General features: G+C 41.6%; 1 long non-coding RNA gene across 1 annotated transcript; it reads right to left on the bottom strand.

The window, feature by feature from the left end:
* Positions 1–373: 373 nt before the first annotated feature.
* LOC138949777 (uncharacterized) lies at positions 374–20010 on the bottom strand. The gene is made up of 3 exons (XR_011450438.1): positions 19649–20010; positions 18731–18847; positions 374–7350 (listed from the first exon to the last, which is right to left on the bottom strand). It is a non-coding gene; the product is annotated as an uncharacterized lncRNA (long non-coding RNA).
* Positions 20011–23671: the final 3661 nt, after the last annotated feature.

Here is a 23671-nt window from a genome sequence, read left to right as displayed (position 1 = left end):
GCTTTCGCGGTGCTTCCTGGCATGTGGCTTTTCTCTTGTACAGGGTCCCCACTGGTTTTTAGAAACAAAATTCCATGACTTTTCATGATTCTCAATAACATTTTCCATGACTAGATCCACCATTTCCGAACACGCAAACTTTTTACGTCTTGTCACTGCCAGTTTTAACACTGGCTTGCTTTGCCCTGAATTTGAGTCAGTTTCTACGCAGTGTCTCTTCGACAAGCAAGTCAAGCATTTGCTACGCAATCAGATTATCGGTAATGTTTGCTGGTCCTGTCATTTCACTAAACTGGACCAGCCACTGTTTGTATCCATCTGCACTTTCGTAAATTCCGTTTCGTAACCGTCACTGTGACTTGACGAACTGTCATTTTCTGCACCGCGATACACAGTTCATTGCGAAGATCTTCCTCTGTAATTCGTTCCAATTCCGCATACTTTTTGTTGTCAAGAAACAACTCGAAAGAAAGTTTCAAACTCATCATCCTCCGTCTTGCTTGTCGAAGCGCTAAAGTACTTTATCGATGCAAAAACAAAAGCAGAAAACTTCGACGAAACCGACTCAAATGCAGCGCAGACGACACGACGAGATAACGGAAGGAAGTGAGCCTCGCTTTGGCTCAAGTGCCGTTAAAAATACCGTTATTCTCGTATGCAAATACGAACGAGAAGTTGGTCATACGAACAAGCCTTGTGCTGGCGACGCAAATCGGGGAATGGCTGGGCAACAAAAATCGCCGCTGGCGTGCTAAAGGTTACTTTTTTTTCTTTCTTATTTTTGTTAAATTCCATGACTTTCCATGACTTGAATTGAAATTCCATGACTTTCCAGGCCTGGAAAATTAAAAATCAAATTCCATGACTTTCCAGGTTTTCCATGACCTGTACGAACCCTGCTTGTATGTGTCAACATGTGGGTCTTCAAATCCCCTTTCCGAGCAAATTTTTTTGAACAATGAGGACAGGCATGAGGCTTTTCTCCTGTATGTGTCAACATGTGGGGCTTCAAATCCCCTTTCTGAGCAAATTTCTTTGAACAATGCACTGTGTTCCATTTGAGGTACTCTCTGCTCCAGGCTGGCACCAGCTAAAAATAACCGGCAGTACCACTCTCCTCCCGCCTATTTACCCTTTCCTTTCCCATTTCCCTCCTACCCCGCCCCAGCATTGTATCCACAGTGGCGCCTGACAGACGACTCTTTCTTTGTCTGCAGCTAGCGTGGCCCAGCTCTCAGCTCTGTTAATGTTAGCAGCTGCTGTGTTGATAAGATCTGTAGCTCGCGCGCTCTAGAGAGATAGCCGAGCCTAAAAAACTGAGAACGTTTTCTGCACTGTTCAGAATGCGTGTTTTCAGCACGGCACAATATATAAGACGGCAGAAGACAACACAGTAAACAAAACATCCTAAATGTGCCACAATAAAAGAACACAAAATAATGAAAGATAAAGACCAAGGTAATCCCCAAGTACATACACATATATATATACAACACTTTACGAAATATATACAAACAGTAGAGTATATCGAAATATATACAAACAGTAGAGTATATCGTATTTACATACATATTATGCCAAGGACTACTTGTAAAAGTCATTGATGGTGCGCATGTAAAATTTGTTTTGCGTTTATATAATTATAAAATTCAAAATAGTGTGATATAAAATTCAAAATAGTGTAGATAATGTCAGTAACATATAAGAAAGAAAAAAGATCTTACGGCAATACATGTTCATGAAAATTGTTAGCTGCATGTGAATAAAACAAAAAAGCTTACCTCACGGCCCTCCTATACAAGTCTCACAAACTTGTATATATATATAATATACCACAGGAGAAAAAAAAATAGCTCGCGCGCGCTCACCCAAATCCGCTTGAAGTGCCACATGATATTAGCCCCAGACAACACATAGGCGGATAATACATGTATGTCAATCGTATGAAACAAAACATGCCACAATTTACAAGACAGAAAAAAGGCTAAATGAGAGAATTAAAAAAGGTGTTTGCTCTTCAAGTAAATAATTATACCACACCTTACAGATCTGAAAAACACATGTATGCTACAGTTAAATAAACAGGAAACCCAACATCCGAAAGCACGGCACAATCTATAAGAGGACAGAAGACAACACAGTAAACAAAACATCATAATCAATGTGTCACAATAAAAGAACACAAAATATTGGAAAACAAGAAGGGCAAAGCCCATACGACTCACATGCTTTACACATTTTTCCTACCAAAATACATGTGACCTTGACCCAAGGTCAAGGTCATCCAAGGTCATGCAACACAAAGCTGTTAATTCAAGACATAGGAAGTACAATGGTGCTTATTGGCTCTTTCTACCATGAGATATGGTCACTTTTAGTGGTTCACTACCTTATTTTGGTCACATTTCATAAGGGTCAAAGTGACCTTGACCTTGATCATATGTGACCAAATGTGTCTCATGATGAAAGCATAACATGTGCCCCACATAATTTTTAAGTTTGAAACAGTTATCTTCCATAGTTCAGGGTCAAGGTCACTTCAAAATATGTATACAATCCAACTTTGAAGAGCTCCTGTGACCTTGACCTTGAAGCAAGGTAAACCAAACTGGTATCAAAAGATGGGGCTTACTTTGCCCTATATATCATATATAGGTGAGGTATTGAATCTCAAAAACTTCAGAGAAAATGGGAAAAATGTGAAAAATAGCTGGTTTTTAGGCAACATTTATGGCCCCTGCGACCTTGACCTTGAAGCAAGGTCAAGATGCTATGTATGTTTTTTGGGGCCTTGTCATCATACACCATCTTGCCAAATTTGGTACTGATAGACTGAATAGTGTCCAAGAAATATCCAACGTTAAAGTTTTCCGGACGGACGGACGACTCGGGTGAGTACATAGACTCACTTTTGCTTCGCATGTGAGTCAAAAAGACAAAGGTAATCCCTAAGTACACTGATATACATGTACAACACTTTACAAAATATATATACAAACAACAGAGTATATACAGTCGTATTTAAAAACATATTATAGGCATGCGTATGGTGCGCATGTGAAATTTGTTTTGCGTTTATATAATTCAAAATAGTGTAATTAATGCCTGTAATATAAAAGAAAGAAAAAACGGTCTTTCAATACATGTTCATGCAAATTGTTAGCTGCATGTGAAGAAAACAAAAAGCCTACCTGACGTCCACTCCTACGGTAATCCAATAGCAGCACACAAGTCGATTTGAAAGTTTTTCAACACAGTTTTTCACTCGTATTGTTCTCACAAACTTGTATATATACCACAGGAAACAAAACTCGTCGATCCGACGACAATTTAACGTTTGTTTCATTATCGCAAACAAAACAGAACAGACAAAACGAAACAAAACAACACAGCACAACAGTTGGGGTTGTTATTTCTCTGAGATGCTGAAGAAAAAAAAGATGACGTGCATTGTAATGGAATAGAGTGGGTGTAATTTCAAACTAAACGGTTCAAATGTGAGTGTAAACACACTCTTTACGCGGGATCACATTCCCTCACACGCATATGAACACACACACACACACACACACACACACACACACACACACACACACACACACACACACACACACACTATGTACATTTTTAGAAAGAAAAACAAAACAAAAACAGAATGTACATTGTTAGAAGAAGAAAAAAAACAATATGTACAATTTTAGAAGAAAAACAAACAACAAAAAACAATGTTTTAGAGCTGTTATTGTGTCAATATGCTAAAGGCCTCAATGACTTTTTATCATTCTTGTTTAGGATTTTGTTTTTGGCGGGGTGTCAAGCAGCATCGGTGAGGTCTTAATTTGTTGCTCTTTCATTAACTGGCAAAGTTGCTGTCCCTTGTTTTTCATGCCCCAAACTCTCCTTTTCAAATTGTTGACGTCAGAATGTATTTTTTCGCCGCCCTGTTCACCCATCAAACCAAGCCCCATCCCCCACCTTTCCATAAACTCTACACAATGTGCTTCAAGTATGTGCTGCTTTGGGATGACATTAACGTTGTCAAGGCACACGTTACCTCTGTAGAACTCCATGTATTCAGAAATAGCTACTTGGATGCCAGGAAGGTCATCTTTCCCAACTGGTTTTGTGTGTGACACAAGCCTGTGCACACTGGAGTAAAGACTGTTCAAACGGGTGTGTTTGTCTTTGATTTGACCTGCAAGGGTGTGCACGCCATAATCATCTGTCAGGATAAATGCCCTTCTTTCTACGCTGTCTGCTACGGCAGTAATCACTTCATCTTTAATGTATTTGTTGCAGTGATTCCCATTGAAGCTGCCACTGTGGCTGAAAGGTTTCAACAATAGAAGTGCTTGTACAGGCAGCAGTACTGTCAACACATGTGCTTTTTCTTTGCGGACTAGCAGCTTTTTCACTGGCTTTTTTTTTTTTTTTTAAGACAACCGGCCATTTGTTCGGCAAACGTTTTACACACACTACAGTCAGCTACTTCCACTTTGGAGTTGTATTGTGTCCACATCACTTTTGTTTTTTCAATGTTACTATGCATTGCTTTTGAGAATCCTTGAGGTGGAATGTTAGGGGTTTTTTGTTGGCTGAGACGAACAGCGCATGTTGCACACAATGTACTTGAGAAAGTGGTGCCATTAGCTTCTTCAGAAACTTGAATACCGTGAAACTGAAACAACCCTGATGCATAGTTTTTGCAATGCCTAATGGTATGATGTTTGTCCTTCGCTGCCTTTGATCTTCTGCCACAAATTCTGCACATAGCATTTAGCCTAAATATATGGAGATCTTCTGTATGTTGCACTGCCGCCATTCTTAACTGAGACACCTTAAATCAATAAATAGAGTGACTACAAATTGAAAGAAATTGATAACAATAAACAATCAAAACCATATACACTGATACAGACAGGCAAGAACATAAGCACAATTACAGTCACAACATTAAGTCAGGAATAAACACGTCACAAAAAAAAAGGGGGGGGGGGACGCAAAACAAGCAATACAAAAAACAGAACAGATGAAATGCACTAGAGTCGAGTGCCTGTTCCAAACGGTGCATGCACTGATTAGGCGCGTGGATTAACGAAACAAAACTGCTCTAAACTCAAACACAAAAACAGCCTAAAAAACTTATTCTCACTCTATGACACAGTTTAGACTAAGTACTTACTGACGGCAACATCAGAAACACAGTCGGTCGTTGGTATAAACATTGAGCGTGGTTACAAAATGGTATACAATGCGCACGTTCTGATACAACAAAGAACGACCTGCCGGTAGATTCGATAGCAGTATTACTTCAACATCAAACAAACCGAATCCCTTCTGGAACTCTAGTTTGCACATACACAAAGCCTGAATATCCGAGTAACAATATACACAAGATGACGGTAATCCAACGTTCAAGTCACGCAAACCAGTCCATTTCATACCAAGAAACACGTATTTTTTCACACTGGCCCACACGCTGTACAGTTCCAGAGTAAGGGCTTTGTGCGGCTGGCATTTCCCCGCGAAACTAAAGAGGTCACCGCCAGCGCAGGGTAGGCTATTTATGGCCTGCTTGCTCCAAGCTGCCTGCCGCTGAGATAGCATAACCGCTGCAGCAGTGAAATAGTGTGAATGAGGACAGGCATGTGGATTTTCTCCTGTATGTGTCAATATGTGGGTCTTTAAATGCCATTTGTGAGCAAATTTCTTTGAACAATGAGGACAGGCATGAGGCAAAAGCCTGTATGTGTTAAGATGTGGGTCTTCAATTGCCTTTTCAGAGCAAACTTTACCTTGCAATAAGGACAGGCGTGTGGCTTTTCTCCTGTATGTGTTAACATGTGGGTCTTCAAAGTCCCTTTTTTAGCAAACTTCACTTTGCAATCAGGACAGGCGTGTGGCTTTTCTCCTGTATGTGTCAACATGTGAGTCGTCAAATTTGTTTTGAGAGCAAATTTCACGTACAACGCGGACAGGCATGTGGCTTTTCTCCTGTATGTGTCAACATGTGGGTCTTCAAATACCCTTTCCGAGCAAATTTCTTTGAACAACAAGGACAGGCATGAGGCTTTTCTCCTGTATGTGTCAACATGTGTTTCTTCAACTCCCCTTTCTGAGCAAATTTCTTTGAACAATGAGGACAGGCATGTGGCTTTTCTCCTGTATGTGTCAACATGTGAGTCTTCAAACTCCCTTTGCATGCAAATTTTACTGTACAATGAGGACAGGCATGTGGCTTTTCTCCTGTATGTGTCAACATGTGATTCTTCAAATCCCCTTTCTGAGCAAATTTCTTTGAACAATGAGGACAGGCATGTGGCTTTTCTCCTGTATGTGTCAATATGTGGGTATTTAAATGCCATTTGTGAGCAAATTTCTTTGAACAATGAGGACAGGCATGTGGCTTTTCTCCTGTATGTGTCAATATGTGGGTCTTTAAATGCCATTTGTGAACAAATTTCTTTGAACAATGAGGACAGGCATGCGGCTTTTCTCCTGTATGTGTCAACATGTGGGTCTTCAAATGCCCTTTCCGAGCAAATATCACTTTGCAATGAGGACAGGCATGTGGCTGTTCAGTTGTATGTGTTAACATGTGTTTGTTTACACCCCCCTTTTGACCAAATGTTGTTGTACATTTAAGGCAGGCATGTGGTCTTCCTCTTGTCAACATGTCTCCACCCTCCCCCACACCGTCTTTTTCACGCTTGATATCATTTGAACATGTACACCAATCTTGTTCTGAAAATGAAGCTGTGTCTGCAATGGTTCCAAAATCAATTGGGATTTCTGCTGCCCCTTGTTTCTGCCCCTCTTGTTTCAGTCTAACAACGTCGTTGTAAGCACTGGATGATGTTGGTATTTCAGCTGCCTTTTGTTTCAGTCTAACAACGTCGCTTTGAGCACTGGATGATGTTGGTATTTCAGGTGCCTCTTGTTTCAGCCAAACAACGTCCCTGTAAGCACTGGATGATGTTGGTATTTTAGCTGCTTCTTGTTTCAGCCAAACAACGTCCCTGTAAGCACTGGATGATGTTGGTATTTTAGCTGCCTCTTGTTTCAGCCAAACAACGTCGCTGTGAGCACTGAACGATGTTGGTATTTCAGGTGCCTCTTGTTTCAGCCAAACAACGTTGCTGTCAGCACTGGATGATGTTGGTATTTCAGCTGCCTCTTGTTTCAGCCAAACAACGTCGCTGTGAGCACTGAACGATGTTGGTATTTCAGGTGCCTCTTGTTTCAGCCAAACAACGTTGCTGTCAGCATTGGACAATGTTGGTATTTCTGATGTACGCTCCATCTGCACGTTGACTGTTCTGTCTGTCTTGAAATTTTCACCTGCTGGTGCTGTAACAGAAAATTCAAAAATTTTGTAAGTCTTGTGATGAAAATGTTTACATACCTTTTCTGAAGGTATGTAAGACAGCATTCCTGAAAGATAGAAATTCACAACTCCCAAAGACAGAAAGATTCTCTTCCTGAAAGAAAAGAAGACACATTAACGAAAGACAGAAAAAGATTCAAGGCACACAACTTCTCAGAAAAACAGTTTGGCTCACCATCTCACATTTTGCATTTTGACAAGGGCTTTGGCCTTTGGCCCACCATAGCAGATTTTCTGGACAGGATTTTCGTGTTCTTTCTTTGATTGTGGACACCTGTGTGGTGCAACCATGGCATCGCAAGTACTGCCAGTTTTTATAAAAAAAACAGTGCTATTCCAAATGGTGACAGTGATCGACCTAAATGCATCGATATTTGTGTCGCGGCAGAAAGGGTCTCTGGGCGCGAGACGGTTCTCGGTGCTCAAAACATCAAAGGTCTATGGAGAATCTACCCTGCCTCCACTGAGGCTCGTAACACTCTTTTGGTCAAGGGACTTTCCCTCAGAGGGGTCTCTCTGCAAGTCGCAGACACTAACCCCTTCATCTTGCGCAACGAAACTGGAGAAGAGAAACCTTCGACGAAAGTCTAGGTGGACGACATTCCTATATCTGTGGCTGATTCTGGAATCAAAACTGCCCTTATCAGGGTTGGAGTAGAACTCCGATCAGCCATCAAACAAGAAAGGGCCAGAGACGCTGATGGAAAACTAACCCGGTTTCTCACGGGGAGAAGATTTGTATTCATTTCCACACCAAACACCCCACTAGAGAAAACACTCAAAGTCAGTTTCTTCACTGCCAAAGTGTATCACCGCGAACAAAACCAGAAAAAGACCGTGATCTGTTCAAAGTGTCTAGAGACGGGTCACCATGTCTCCACGTGTCAGGGGGACGTGGTATGTAGATCATGCAAAAAACCGGGCCACAAGAGTGGCGACCCATGTCATAGGTGTCAACCTATACGGTTTGGCCGTATTGCTGTACGGGAAAAATGCATTTTTTACCCAATACGGTGTATAGGAAAATCTATACGGGCAAAAGAAGAATATACGGCCAAAAGAAGAATATACGGCGAAAAGAAAAAATTACAGCAAAGTTAAAATGAATGATAACAATGGAGATTGAGAGACAACGATCGACGCTTTCATGCAGACGACTCTCAAACGTTGTCATTGCGCATACTCAGACTCTTTTTCCACTTGACTTCCTATAAATCACTTCCGGTTTCCGGTACATTCTATCAAGCGTCGATCAACAAGCATGGCATCGCAAAGTTATCCTCCAGCTAAAAAGCTGAAAACTACATCGCAAAGTGGATCCGGACGACATCTTAAAGAGTGGGAGAGCCCAATTTTTAACAACGGTGCATACGCTGGATGGATTAAATCTTCATCAGAAGGCCCAGACTACTCGTTTTGTGTCCCATGCAGGAAACATGTGAAAGTGCGTGCCTCTGGATTTTACGACCTGAAGAGCCATTTTTCAACACGTGGGCACAATACAATTTTATAAGGTATTGAGCTGTCTAATAAGGTTTTGGAAGGCCTCATATAAGGGCAACACCAATGATAGGTTGACACCTATGCCATGTTGTGATCTTGACGTCAACTCTGGCTCCGCTTCAGGAGACCAGCAGAAGCCAGAACAGCTGTCCGCGGCTGCGGGTAACAACAGCGAACAAAGCAGAAACTCAATGTCTCACACAACTGACCGCGGGCGTCTTGGAAACCGCGCTGGCACCCAGAGCAGAAGTCGCTCCTACACTCCCAAGCGGGACCGTTCTGGTAGCCCGCTAGGAACACCGACGAAGATGGCGAAGATGGCCTCTCACGATGAAGAAGGCCAGGAGAAAGGCTGACCGACCGACCGACTAACCCAACGACGACGGCCCGGCTTTGGCTTACGGACTTACGTACTATGGCTCTGCGATTTCACCAGTTGTTTTTTTTAGTATTTACACTATCTCACTCCAGCGATGGCAGATGGTGTCAAAGCGTTCTCCTTAAATGTTAGAGGACTCCGGAATACATCAAAACGCAAAAAGATATTTAGAATGTTAAAGGAAAAGAAATATGACATTGTATGTGTGCAAGAGTCGTACATAATGCCCGAAGATGCAGAGCAGTGGAAGAAAGAATGGGGTGGTGAGGTTGTGTACTGTGCTGGTACTCGTCATAGTAGAGGCCAGGTAATACTGGTGAGAAAACACTTTCCCCATGCATGGTCCACAGAAATCATTTCTGATAGAATTCTGATGGTAAAAGTTAACATTGGCACTAAAGAAATGGCTATCTTCAATGTGTACGCCCCGTGTAACTTAGCTGACACTAAACATTTTCTGACTTCTCTTTCAGATACAATTAGTGATTGTGATTGTGATCTTAAAGTAGTCTGCGGTGACTTTAACGCAGTGATGGACAATAAATTAGACATCATCGCAGGCGAAAATCACTCGCCAGCACTCGTTAAACTTTTCAACGACTTTGTTACTGAGTGCGAACTATGTGACGCGTGGCGGGTGCTAAACCCTCTATGCAAGGAATTCTCCTGGTCAAGAATCAGCAACGGCAAATTAACTGCAAGAAGACTCGACTACGTGTTTTTGAACTATGCTGCAATGGACAGTGTGTTGGAAACGGAGATTTACTCTGTTCCCTCCTCTGATCACAGGGGGGTGCTTGTGTCTTTAAAATGTTCCGAAGTGACCAGAGGTCCCGGCTTCTGGAAGTTCAACAACGCCTTGTTAAAGGACAGTGTATTCGTAGAAAGAATGAATAACCTTATTGACTCTTCCCTTCGCACAGACACACCAGAGAGTGCTGAGAACCGGTGGGAATTACTTAAGTTAGAGATAAGGGACGAAACTATTCAGTACAGCAAAAACCTGGCAGTTTTAAAGAAAAACAAGTATTTGCACTTACAAGATAAACTGGCACAGTGTGAATCATCACTTGCCAAACAACCGCTTGATGAAAATCTGCTTCGTAATCGCGAGGCACTGAAGTTTCAACTAGAAGTCTTTGAGCATGAACGCTTAAAAAGTGCCCAAACACGATCTAGAATGAAATGGATTGATGAAGGGGAAAAAAATACAAAGTACTTTTTAAACCTTGAAAAATCTCGAGCCAGTGCAAAATTGTTTCCCAGCATCAAGCTTGATAATGGCGATGTATTAGTCGATCAGTTTGACATACTGCAGGCTCAAAAACACTACTTTGAAAACAAATATGCGTACAGTGACAATAGCATCAACATTGATAACGATACAGATTCTTTTTTGCAAAATTGTGAAACCCCTCGTCTGACAGAGGAGGAGAAGAAAGTTTGTGAAGGTGAAATCAGTGTTGAAGAGGCCTCTAGGGCGCTAAGTAAGTTAATTAACGGCTCATCTCCTGGCACTGACGGTCTTACAACTGAATTTCTGAAATTTTTCTGGGTCAAGTTAAAGGGCCTTGTTGTTCACTCCTATAATGCGTCGTTTCAAAACGGTCACTTGTCGCACTCACAAACGGCGGCTGTGTTAACCATACAGTACCTGTCAAGTACTTCATAAGAAACCATAGTTGGGGATCAAAAACCATAGTTAATGCGTGAATCAGGATGTGGTTAAACGCACAAATTCAACTTCTCACGCATACACACTAAACCAATCAGATTGTTTTTCGCAAACTAAAAGTAAAACACATATGATAAATTCCTTTCTACACAAACTGCTCTTTATTTACCACTACATGTAATACATTTACACTGCACTCTTGTTCGTTCCTTTTTTTCTCACTTGTCATTTGTCACTTGTGTTCTTTGTTGTATTCATCTGTGCAAATCTTTGCTTTGTCAATCATGCTGCCAGTCACCTTAAAATCATGGCAGCATGCCTCAGAGTTAATTTTGACCTGCAAGAAGGCAGTCAGTGTGTCAGCTCCCAGACTGTGATCCAGCACTTAAAGCTGTTGCAGGGTTTCACTGCCAAATGGAAATTTATTCAACATTTTCCTCACACAGGCCACATAGAACTGGCGCACATCATGCCAGAACTTCTGTTGTGTGGCTGGTGCAAGCTCCTCCTCAGAAATGAATGAACGGCAGTCCATGCCAGAAAAAAAAGAAAGAAAAAAAATAAAAATTTTTAAATGCTAAAAATGCGTATGGTTTGAGGTATACGACGTAGGACCCAAAAAACACTGAACAAGAAGAGCAAACGCTCGATCGAGTCACTTTCGCAGTTCTGAATATTATATGAGGCATCAGATGGACAGGAAGAAATTGCTATTCACAACACAATGCATACCTGAAGCATACCTGTGACCTTGAAAAAGGTCAAAGGTCACCAAAGCAGACGTCAAAGTGTAGAGGTCACTGGGAGTCACGTTCACATAAAATTTGAGCCCGGTCACTTTTATAGTTTCCGAGAAAAGCCCAACGTTAAGTTGTGTGTTGCCGAACAGAAAAGGCTAGTTATCTCCCTTGTTTTTCTGATAACGTTCGTAAAAGGCTACAGATGTAAATACTTTGATGTAAAGAATAATCCTACAAAGTTTCAATCACATCCGATGAAATTTGTCAAAGATATAAAATGTCTAATTTTTCCTTTGACGCTGACCTGTGACCTTGAAAAAGGTCAAAGGTCAACGAAACCATCGTTAAAGTGTAGAGGTCATTGGAGGTCACGACTAAACAAAATATGAGCCGGATCGCTTTGATAGTTTCCGAGAAAAGTCCAACGTTAAGGTGGTGTCTACGGACGGACGGCCGGCCGGACGGCCGGCCGGACGGCCGGCCGGCCGGACAGACTAACACTGACCGATTACATAGAGTCACATTTTCTCAAGTGACTCAAAAACCGTAAGAATTACGCAGAATGCGTAGGACTTGACAGGTATGGTTAACCCTTATTCATAAAGGGAAAAACCTCCCGAAAGACAAACTCTCTAACTGGAGGCCAATTTCACTGACAAATGCAGATTACAAAGTGTTAGCAAAATGTTTAGCGAATCGACTATGTACTGTTATAGATAGCGTTGTACACGAGGACCAGTTGGGTTATATAAAAGGTCGGAACGTTAGTACTCATTTAAGAACAATTGATGATGTATACTGTTCAAAAAAAGAAACGCATAGTTGCTACTTGCCAAATTTGTTTTATTTGTCGAAAAAATTAACAGAAAATCCAATATTTAGATTATTTGTTTGAAATTTGGTATGGACACAGTTGAATGCACACACAGTTCATTTGCATCTTCAAATCAATCAGTCAATCAATACGATTGGGTGCCGAGGCTGTCAAGTCAGTAGGGGGTGTGACTGCCTTGAGCAGCAACAACTGCCCGGCACCTTCTGGGCATGGACTGGATCAGATGCCGGATATCTTGCTGTGGGATGGTGTCCCACTCCTCCTGAAGTGCCTGCAATAGATCGCGGTGATTTGCCGGCGCTTCTTCTCGCCTGCGCACACGTCTGTCCAATTCATCCCAGAGGTGTTCTATTGGGTTCATGTCTGGCGACATGGATGGCCAGGGAAGCACATGGACATGGTGGTCGGTGAGGAACTGGGTGGTGAGTCGTGCTGTGTGCGGGCGAGCGTTGTCCTGCTGGAATATGGCATCCTGGTCAGCCAGAAGAGGAAGGGCGTGTGGGCGCAGAATTTCCTCCACGTATCGCTGGGCAGTTATGCGCCCTTGGACGTGCACCAGGGTGCTCCTTCCAGCGGTATTGATCGCCCCCCACACCATGACGCCTCCACCACCATGAACGGGTGCCTCATCCACACAGTTGGGCGCGTAACGTTCGTTTACTCTCCGGTAGACCCTCCTCCGACCATCATGTCGCTGGAGCAGGAAGTAGGACTCGTCGCTGAACCACACGTGTCTCCAGTGATTCCGGACGGTCCAGCGAAGGTGCTGGTTTCCCCACTGCACTCGGTTCTGGCGATGGCGGCGGGTGAGGACAGCTCCTCTGTGAGGTCTGCGAGCTCTCAAACCAGCTTCATGCAGGCGGTTCCGCACGGTCTGGTCCGATAATCGGTGTGGCCCGGGGAGAGCCTGGACAGAAGATGAGGCCGACAGGAAACGATTCCGGAGGTGGCGGAGCCGTATGAAGCGGTCGTGAGCAGCAGTTGTCGCCCTTGGTCTTCCCGCTCGTGGCAAGTCAGCAACGGAGCCAGTGGCTTGAAACCTGACCCACAGTCTACTGATGGTGCTCTGGGACACGTGGAAGTGCCTGGCGATTGCACTTGGACTTTGGCCTGCTTGTAAACGACCCAATGCAATTTGGCGGTCTTCTCTGCTCAATCGGGCCATCTTTCGTCGCTGAATTGTCGTCTGATTTCTTTGTGGCGAACAATCCGCTTTTATGGGTTTTGGAAGACATGGTGAGAGCTCAATATTCCCTGAGTTTCACGAGATTACACTGAAGCATGACGAGTGGTCATGCCAAATGAGCAATTTTGACATTGTAGCCACTGATAACGCATGCGTCACGTGCAAAGCTCACTTGTGGCAATGGACGAAAGGTCGACGACCAGATAAACATTTTCTGCAGTTTGGTGGATATCCTTGTAGCCATATAACTAAATTAACCAAATATTACAAGCTATGCGTTTCTTTTTTTGAACAGTATAATTGAATATTTCAGACTTAAAGAAAAACCTGCTGTACTATTAGCACTCGATTTTCAGGCTGCTTTTGACTCTATTTCCAAAAAATACATGCTTAGTGCCTTTAGAAGGCTAGGCTTCGGTCTAGACTTTGTTCAGTGGGTCCAAGTTCTTTTTGCTAATACAAGAAGTTGTATTGGCTATAACGGGTGGCTTTCCGAAGACTTTGAAGTGAATTCCGGGATTCGTCAGGGGTGTCCTTTCTCACCTCTGGCCTTCGTGATCGGTGTAGAACTCCTAGCGATTCGTTTTAGACAGAGTGTAGAGCTAAAAGGGCTAAACGTAGCAGACAACATATCAAAAGTATTGTTATATGCTGATGACATCACCATGTTTCTAAGAGACGAAGAAGACATTAACTGTGTTTTAGAAATACTGGAGCAATTTACTTTAATATCATGTCTTAAGTTAAACATGCACAAGTTCGAAATGATGTTGATTGGTTCCAAAAGAAATGAAAACATGGATGATTTTGGCTTTAAACGCGCAAACCAGATAAAAATCTTAGGAGTTTACTTCTCAAACGCTAAAACCGCATCCGAAATTGAGATGAACTGGCAAGAAAAAATCGCTAAAGTTAAAAGAATAATTCTAAACTGGGAAAAACGAAATCTGGGTATTCTCGGAAAAATATGCGTAATTAAGAGTTTTTTGTTATCACAGTTTGTGTATGTGTTACAGTCCATCTGCTTGCCAGATAAGGTGCTGAAAGAAATCAACACTCTACTGTATAGGTTTTTGTGGAGGAAACGGGACTGTAATAAGAAAGCATTTGAAAAGGTGAAAAGGGTAGTAGTCAACAGTAACACAGACCAGGGCGGGGTAAATATGATAGATATCAAGGTGATGCAAGACTCATTCCTGTGTCAATGGTTTATTAAACTGTCGAGTAAGGATGTGAATGGCACGAGGACATGGATACCAAGAGGAACATTTCAATCTTTTGGAAGGAACTTAGCTTGTTTTAGTACTACTATAGGAACAAAAAATTCAAAGGCTTTCATCAGATTAAGTCTGTTTTTTGGTAACGTGTTGCCTCGACATGGCTAGATTATAGTAAAACTCCATGGCATGGATCGTTAAAAATGACGTGTCTTTGGAATAATAGTGGTATAGTCTACCAGAATCAGGTTATTCATTATCAGAAATGGGCTCAGAAAGGGTTTACATATGTGAATGATGTGTTGCACAACAATACTATTATGCCATTTGAAATGGTAAATGAAATTTTAGGGCCCTCGCCAAATCTCTATCTGGAATACCTGGTCGTTAGAGCCGCTGTCTCCAAATACTTGAGAAACAACCCAGAGTTTGTTACATCTGATATTAACGAACAACACTATTTAGCCTTTAACGGTACGAACCATACGATTGCAAACCTGATTAGGCAATTTATTGTAAAGACGAAGTATTCCACTCCCTGTTCTGTTTTATTTTGGAAAAATACATTTAATTTTGACGTCAATGAAACATGCTGGTCTATAGCAAAAAACGCAACAAAAGAATCAAGACTACGAGAATTGCACTGGAAAATTGTTCACAACATCTATCCCACAAACATTCTTCTACAAAAAATGGGACTGTCCGACAGTGAATATTGTCCATACTGCACACACGAAAGAGACTACATCGAACATTTTTTCTATGATTGTAGTAAAGTTAAGCCTTTATGGAAACACGTCGAAAACACTATACTAGATAAAACTGGTGTACGTGTTAAACTTAACGCAAAATCTGTACTACTTGGGGTTGTTTGTGTTGAAAATGCAGGCAACATATGTCTAGATATCATTAACCATTTAGTTCTTATTGCTAAAATGTGCATTAGCAAATTTAGATATGGTACTCCCGTAAATTTAACATTCATGTTTGAAAATGAAATGAAACTTCGTGTTTCATAATACCCTTTACACTATGCACTTTTTTCATAATTGCAAAATTTGAAAATAAAGGCGTTGTCCACAACAACAACAAAAAAACAAAAAAAAGAACATACACACACCCTGCGACCACAGGAACATAGGCTTAGTGGTTCAAGGAATCGTGTGCAAAGGGGAATAACCACGTTTTATCTCTAAGTCAAGAGGAAGAAAAGTCAGTTGCTTCCCTTTAAAAGTGACTTTGGGCAAAACTTGAACTTTTATGTTTGTTTGTTGTTGCCGCAGCCTCAACACTACCCCCACACATCTAGAAATGCGTATATCGCTATCTCATTCTTTGGACCACAAAAACCATGTAGTGGAAGTCTACTGTTCGGAAATGTCCGATTGCAACATAACAAAACAGTTGCAGGTTTTGTCAGCATCAGTTTCTGCATTCTCATGTGTAATTGTTCTTTTTATTACAAAACACAAAATGATTTTTGACAATCTGTGGTGAATATAACACCTATATTTGGATGGTTTGCAACTTTCATATTTTTGCATGATTTAAAGCAGTTGAGACACTTTGCCTTCAAGTGACCAGGAGACATATACAAGAAAACTAAATCAAAACTGATGTTGCTGTCTGGGCAGGTAGCTTTTGACTTTGGCTGATCATCGAAAGCAGAAGAAGAAGACCTTAGCTGATTCATTTTGCTGAGTTGTGATTGGCTATGACCGCCTCACTTACTTTTTAAGCTAACCTACCACAAGGACAATGATAACATTAAATATATTGTATGCTATGATATTTTGCAATGATGTTTAGCCATAGTTCGTTATACGCGCAGGTGTGCGAGAATGTAAGCGCAGTGCTTTAAAGATGTCCATGTGTGAACGTGTAAGTGGGCGTAGTCGAATGTCCATGTGGGAGTGGAGCATATAAGAATGCCCATGTGTGAATGTGTAAGTGGAGCGTATAAGAATGTGTAAGTGGAGCGTGGTGGAATGTCCATGTGTGAATGGGTAAGTTGAGCGTATAAGAATGTCCATGTGTGCGATGTGTAAATGAGACATGGATGTGTTCATGTCTGAATGCGTAAGAACAATGCAAGGAATGTCCAGAGAGGTATCTGGAAGGTGTTTCTATAACCTGCCCTGTTATATAGTGCTATATGTTTTATGTAAAATCAATGTCTTGTTTGTACTATTGTTATGTACCACGCCTGAATTTCTCTATGAGATAATAAAGTATTCTTATTCTTATTATTCTTATTCTTAAATATTAGGCATGGGAATTGAAACAAGTCGCGTAAGGCGAAAATACAACATTTAGTCAAGTAGCTGTCAAACTCACAGAATGAAACTGAATGCAATGCCATTTTTCAGCAAGACCGTATACTCGTAGCATCGTCAGTCCACCGCTCATGGCAAAGGCAGTGAAATTGACAAGAAGAGCGGGGTAGTAGTTGCGCTAAGAAGGATAGCACGCTTTTCTGTACCTCTCTTTATTTTAACTTTCTGAGCGTGTTTTTAATCCAAAGATATCATATCTATATGTTTTTGGAATCAGGAACCGACAAGGAATAAGATGAAAGTATTTTTAAATTGATTTCGACAATTTAATTTTGATAATAATTTTTATATATTTAATTTCCAGAGCTTGTTTTTAATCCAAATAAAACATATTTATATGTTTTTGGAATCAGAAAATGATGGAGAATAAGATGAACGTAAATTTGGATCGTTTTATAAATTTTTATTTTTTTTTACAATTTTCTGATTTTTAATGACTAAAGTCATTAATTAATTTTTAAGCCACCAAGCTGAAATGCAATACCGAAGTCCGGGCTTCGTCGAAGATTACTTGACCAAAATTTCAACCAATTTGGTTGAAAAATGAGGGCGTGACAGTGCCGCCTCAACTTTCACGAAAAGCCGGATATGACGTCATCAAAGACATTTATCAAAAAAATGAAAAAAACGTTCGGGGATTTCATACCCAGGAACTCTCATGTCAAATTTCATAAAGATCGGTCCAGTAGTTTAGTCTGAATCGCTCTACACACACACACAGACACACACACACACACACGCACATACACCACGACCCTCGTCTCGATTCCCCCCTCTACGTTAAAACATTTAGTCAAAACTTGACAAAATGTAAAAAGTAAAAAAGGCATTTTGAAGTAATAGCAATCGAAGACGCTTTGCATCCAGTTACTGGTGCGAAGCAAAGGCGCTTTGAATAGGGGGGTCCGGGTCTCCAAAGAACCCAACACCATTTGGTGTCATCTGAGCTCCGAGTTTACCATTAAAATCAGTTTTTTTGCCTCCCCCATTTATTTTTGTGGTGGACACTTTTGCCTTTTGGGCGGACAATTTACATGACTGAAATTTGTTGAAAAAATGCAGTGTTCAACTCTGTGCAAAAAAAGTCAATGAAACCAGATAATTTTCTACATGACTTTAAGCTCAAAGAGACCTGAGCAAGGATATGCGAGAAGCATTGTCCTTTTAACTCATTGTTTAGGGGTCGAAAAGAAACATTGTCCTATTAACTCATAGTTTAAGGGTAGAAAAGAAACATTGTCCTTTTAACTCATAGTTTAGGGGTAGAAAAGAAACTTTGTGGCCCTTCTTTTTTAACATACCAAAATATTTTACGTGTCAAAAGTCATAAAACAGTCGTTCTCTTGGAAATCTAGCTTACTGCTGTAAATCGAATATTTTTTACATCTAAAACCTGTATCAAGTAGTCAATAACTGAATGTACATGATCACTCATCACTGTTCACACACACAACATCACGTTACACACTCACTGCTTGGAGTTGTCTTCATCACCATACTGTAAGTACTGGACGATGTTGGTATTTCTGTTGGACGCTCCATCTGTACGCACACTGCTTTCTCTCTCTTGAAATCTTCACCTGCTGGTGCTGAAACAGAAAATTCTTAAATCTGTTTGAAGTCTTCCCTTCATTGTGACAACATGTTTACAGACCTTTTCTGAACGTATGAAAGAGAACCTTCCTAAAAGATAAAAATTATTAACTCTAAAAAGACAGAATGATTCTCTTCCTGAAAGAGAAGAAGATATGTTCACGAAAGACAGAAAGAGATGACACTTAGCGGCACATTCCTTCTTGTGCAAACATATCTCAAAACAGTTTGGAACACAATCTCAGATGTGGCCAGGCCTCCGCATGGAATAAGACAATCTCTCCGCTTGGTCACATACCAGAAATGAACAGCCTGTGCAAAGTGGACATTTGATGATGAATTAATTTTGAAAATGGAACCACTGGTTTCTCAAGAAATTATTTCCCATGGGGTATCATTTTAGTTTCCGAGCCTTGGTATTTGAAGATTTTTGAACAGCTAAAAAAGGTAAAGTGAATTATGACAACATAATTATACACATGCTTAGATAATTACACAACACGTTCCGTTAAAGCGCATTTTCAGAAAAAAACACTGCAGGGTTTCATCAGTTTTCACCCTTACGTACACAACCTTCCATCACACTACAGGCTGATGACTCTTCAACAACACGGTGCTCCATCTTTTACACACACAATATCACGTTACACACTCACCGCTTGGAGTTGTCTCCATCACACTACAGGCTTATGACTCTTCGACAACATGGTTCTCCATCTTTGACACACACAATATCACGTTACACACTCACCGCTCTCCATCTTTGACACACACTGAATATCACATTACACACTCACCGCTTGGAGCTGCCCCTTGTTTCTGCCTAACAACTTCACTGTAAGCACTGGACGATGTTGGTATTTCAGCTGCCTCTAGTTTCAGCCAAACAACGTTGCTGTCAGCACTGGACGATGTTGGTATTTCTGATGAACGCTCCATCTGCATGTTGACTGTTTTGTCTGTCTTGAAATCTTCACCTGCTGGTGCTGTAACAGAAAATGCAAAAATCTTTTGTAAGTCTTGTGATGAAAATGTTTACATACCTTTAAGAACTGTAGAACTCTCTGAAGAAAATTATTCGTCACCCACTCCACTGTATTCCATTACAGGTACTGTCAGCTACACTGCTGGCGTGAGTTAAAAATAACTGGCCAAGTCCACTCCCTCCCGCCTATTTACCCTTTCCTCCCCCATTTCCCTCCCACCCATCCCATCCACAGTGGCGCCCGAAACCACTCTTTGTCTTAGCAGTTAGTAGGTCGCGGCCTGCTCTGGCTGTGTTGATAAGGCCAGGCTGCAGGCCGGATGTATGTGGGAGCGCGCGAGCAGCGCTATTGAGAGTCGAGTGCCTGTTTCAAACCGTGCATGCACTGATCGAGGCGCATAGATTAACGAAACAAAACTGCTCTAAAGTCAAACACAAAAACATCCCATGCACTTATTCTCACTCTATGACACAGTTTAGACTAAGTACTTACTGACGGCAACATCAGAAACACAGTCGGTGGTTGGTATAAACATTGAACGTGGTTACAAAATGGTATACAATGCGCACGTTCTGCTTATTGGAAGTGGAACAAAGAACGACCTGCCGGTACAGTCGATAGGCACCGAGCGTGTGACGTCAGTCAATCCCAGCACGCATTGCGCGTCGCCATGTTGATAAGGTCAATAATTCGAAAGTACGCTATCTGTCTGTTGTGATCGTCAAATCTGCCACCAAAATGCCTGAGAAAGGAGTGCGTTGCAGCGTTAAAAGCTGTTTTATGGGTTCGAACAACAGTGCTGGAAACCGAATCAATGAGAATGTTCAGTTTTTTCGAATTCCGAAAGTAAAAACAAACCAAGGATCGCAAATGAAAGATGTGTCAAGCAGGAGGAGGTTGGCGTTCCATTTTGCTTTACTTTTCATCTACAAATTCAATCTGTTATCAGTCAGTCTTATCCGGAGCTTCGATCATAAACAGACCTGAACTTGGAACTGCAAAGATCGACGATTTTGTCGTTCTTGTGCATTTGGTGTTGTTTCATTTGTTTGTTTTAGTTTTGGGGCAAATGAGAAAGAGAGTAGATCTACTGGATTCGAAGAAGTGTTGGTAATAAATGTCTGTCTGTGTTTGTTCGTTTCCTGGCTGTACGTTTGTGGGGAGTGGACAACATTTGCCATGTGCTGGAGGTAAAAACTGTATCCAAGTTAAAATTATGAAACATTTTAAATAAGACACACACAAAAAACACACACACAAACAAACAAACAATCAAACTGCATCTGTCTTGAACAAAATACTTGATAATCTGATTAGATCTAATTGGTTGGACGAACAGCGTTTCGTGCCTATGCTCAGGTTTGTGTGTGTATATTTGTGTGTGTGTGTGTGTGTGTGCCTGCGTACCGGTGTGCCTGCGTTAGAGTATGCATTCTGTCTGTCTGTCTCTCTCTCTCACTTTCTCTCTCTCGCCACCTCTCTCATCCCTCTCCCTCTCTTGTCTCTCTCCACATTAAAATTATGAAACATTTTAAATAAGACACACACAAACAAACAATCAAACTGCATCTCTCTTGAACCAAATACGTGATAATCTGATTAGGTCTAATTGGTTGGACGAACAGCATTTCGTGGCTATGCTCATGATTGTGTGTGTGTATATTTGTGTGTGTGTGCGGTGGTGTGTGTGTGTGTCTGCGTACCGGTGTGCCTGCGTTAGAGTATGTGATTCTGTCTGTCTGTCTCTCACTCTCTCAGTCTCTCTCTCTCTCTCTCGCCACCTCTCTCTATCCCTCTCCCTCTCTTGTCTCTCTCCACGTTAAAATTATGAAACATTTTAAATAAGACACACACAAAAAACACACACACACACAAACAATCAAACAGCATCTGTCGTGAACAAAATACTTCATAATCTGAATAGGTCTAATTGGTTGGACGAACAGCGTTTCGTGCCCATGTTTGTGTGTGTGTATATTTGTGTGTGTGCGGTGGTGTGTGTGTGTGCCTGCGTTAGAGTATGCATTATGTCTGTTTCTCTCTCTCTCTCTCACTTTTTCTCTCTCGCCACCTCTCTCTATCCCTCTCCCTCTCTTGTCTCTCTCTTTCACACACACACACACACACAGACAGACAGACACAGACAGACACACACACACACATAAATTGCATATGGGCCTCCAAACTTTTGTAAGATCTGAACTGGTCAAGAGTGTAGGCGCTAATGCCACACACCAGATAGCTTGTGAGACTCGGAAAGTCCAAAGGTGGAATCGCATTATAGTCCTCTGTCCATCAGGTTTCTGGGCAGCTGTACGGGTCAAATCCGTTCAAATGCTGGATTTTTTCAAGGTATCGAACCCTATGTTCACTGTCCAACCGATCAATATACTTCCTACTGTCCCTTCCTTTCGCTTTTTCCATTTTTGGCAACAGAAAACTGTGTTTTCTACTCTCTTGATGATAACCGGAAACATGTAGACCTTACCAAGATGGCGGACGCATCGGTAACTATCACGTGACGCTCGGTGCCTATAGCAGAATTACTTCAAAATCAAACAAACCGAATTACACACGGACCTCTAGGTTGCACATACACAAAGCCTGAATATCAGAGTAACAATATACACAAGATGACGGTAATCCAAAATTCAAGTCACGGAAACGATCCCATTTTCACATCAACAAACACGTATCTTTCACAGACCGACATTTGTACGACATGTTTCAGAGAGTGACCTACAGTGATGTACATTTTAGTCGGTCTCCGGTCTCTGACCGATCCAATTTCCCCAGGACCTATAGCTTTAACCCCAGCAGGACACAGGTCCGATTAACCTACAGAAGAAGTGGTCAAGGGTCCGATCGTTTTTGACAATGAAGCGGACATGCGGACTGTTCAATTTTCAAGAGGAAAGCTTGTTTCGGTTTTGCCAAGCGAAAGTAAACACTGCGTGAGGAAAGCTGGTTTCGGTTTTGCCAAGCGAAAGTATGCACTGCGTGTGACCAGTTTGTTGAGTGAACGAGGCACCATATGGGATCTGATTCTTTGAATTAATTTATCCTCAAGTTGGATCAAGAAGAAAAAAAGAAAACCGAACCCATATGGTGCCTCGAGTGCATTCATTGGCTCAGCAATAAATCGTTGAGAGAGGATTCAGTGCACAGAACTTGGTGTGTACGGCTCGAAGAAACCGATTGTGTGTCAAAACCCAGGACATGATCCTGAAAGCAAAACTTGAGGGACCCGCAGAACGGTCAGATGCCTACCTGAAAAACATTGTCGACAGATGGGCAGTGAAAAAAAAACGACAACTGTTCAAATAACTTTGAAATGTGATTCAATCCTTTGAGTATCTAGTCATGACAGTCGCGGAAGGTGGAAGAATTTAAACTGAAAAATCTTTTTAAATGCGGTTTTACGAGTCGTGTTTTTGTCCTATTGAAATTGCAATCTCAGGACACTGTGTCCTATTGATTTTCAGTCTTCAGGACAATTGTCCTAAAGGCTGCTAGAAAAATGTACATCACTGGACCTAGATAAAACGCGTGTTGTAGGCTCGGCTGGCGGGCTCGCGGCCTCGCGAGTTCGACTATAATTAGCCCGCCAGCTACAAACTTTGCTGCTGGCAGACACTCGCTGAACTGACAAAAATCCCAGTAGAATAGAATACAGTGACTCCGCACTGTGCATGAACTTCAAGCCAATCTGACAACACAAACCTTTGGTGGGATCAACATGTCCGTTTCATCGCTCTCGAAACTTTGGATGTTTTTTTAGGTTTAGGACAGTGGTAGACAGTGGTAGACCATAAAACAGTACTGGATGGCTTT

The sequence above is a fragment of the Littorina saxatilis genome, linkage group LG16, assembly GCF_037325665.1.
Source record: "Littorina saxatilis isolate snail1 linkage group LG16, US_GU_Lsax_2.0, whole genome shotgun sequence".
NCBI classification, from domain to species: Eukaryota; Metazoa; Mollusca; class Gastropoda; order Littorinimorpha; family Littorinidae; genus Littorina; species Littorina saxatilis.
This window is presented reverse-complemented; position numbering and strand designations above follow the sequence as displayed.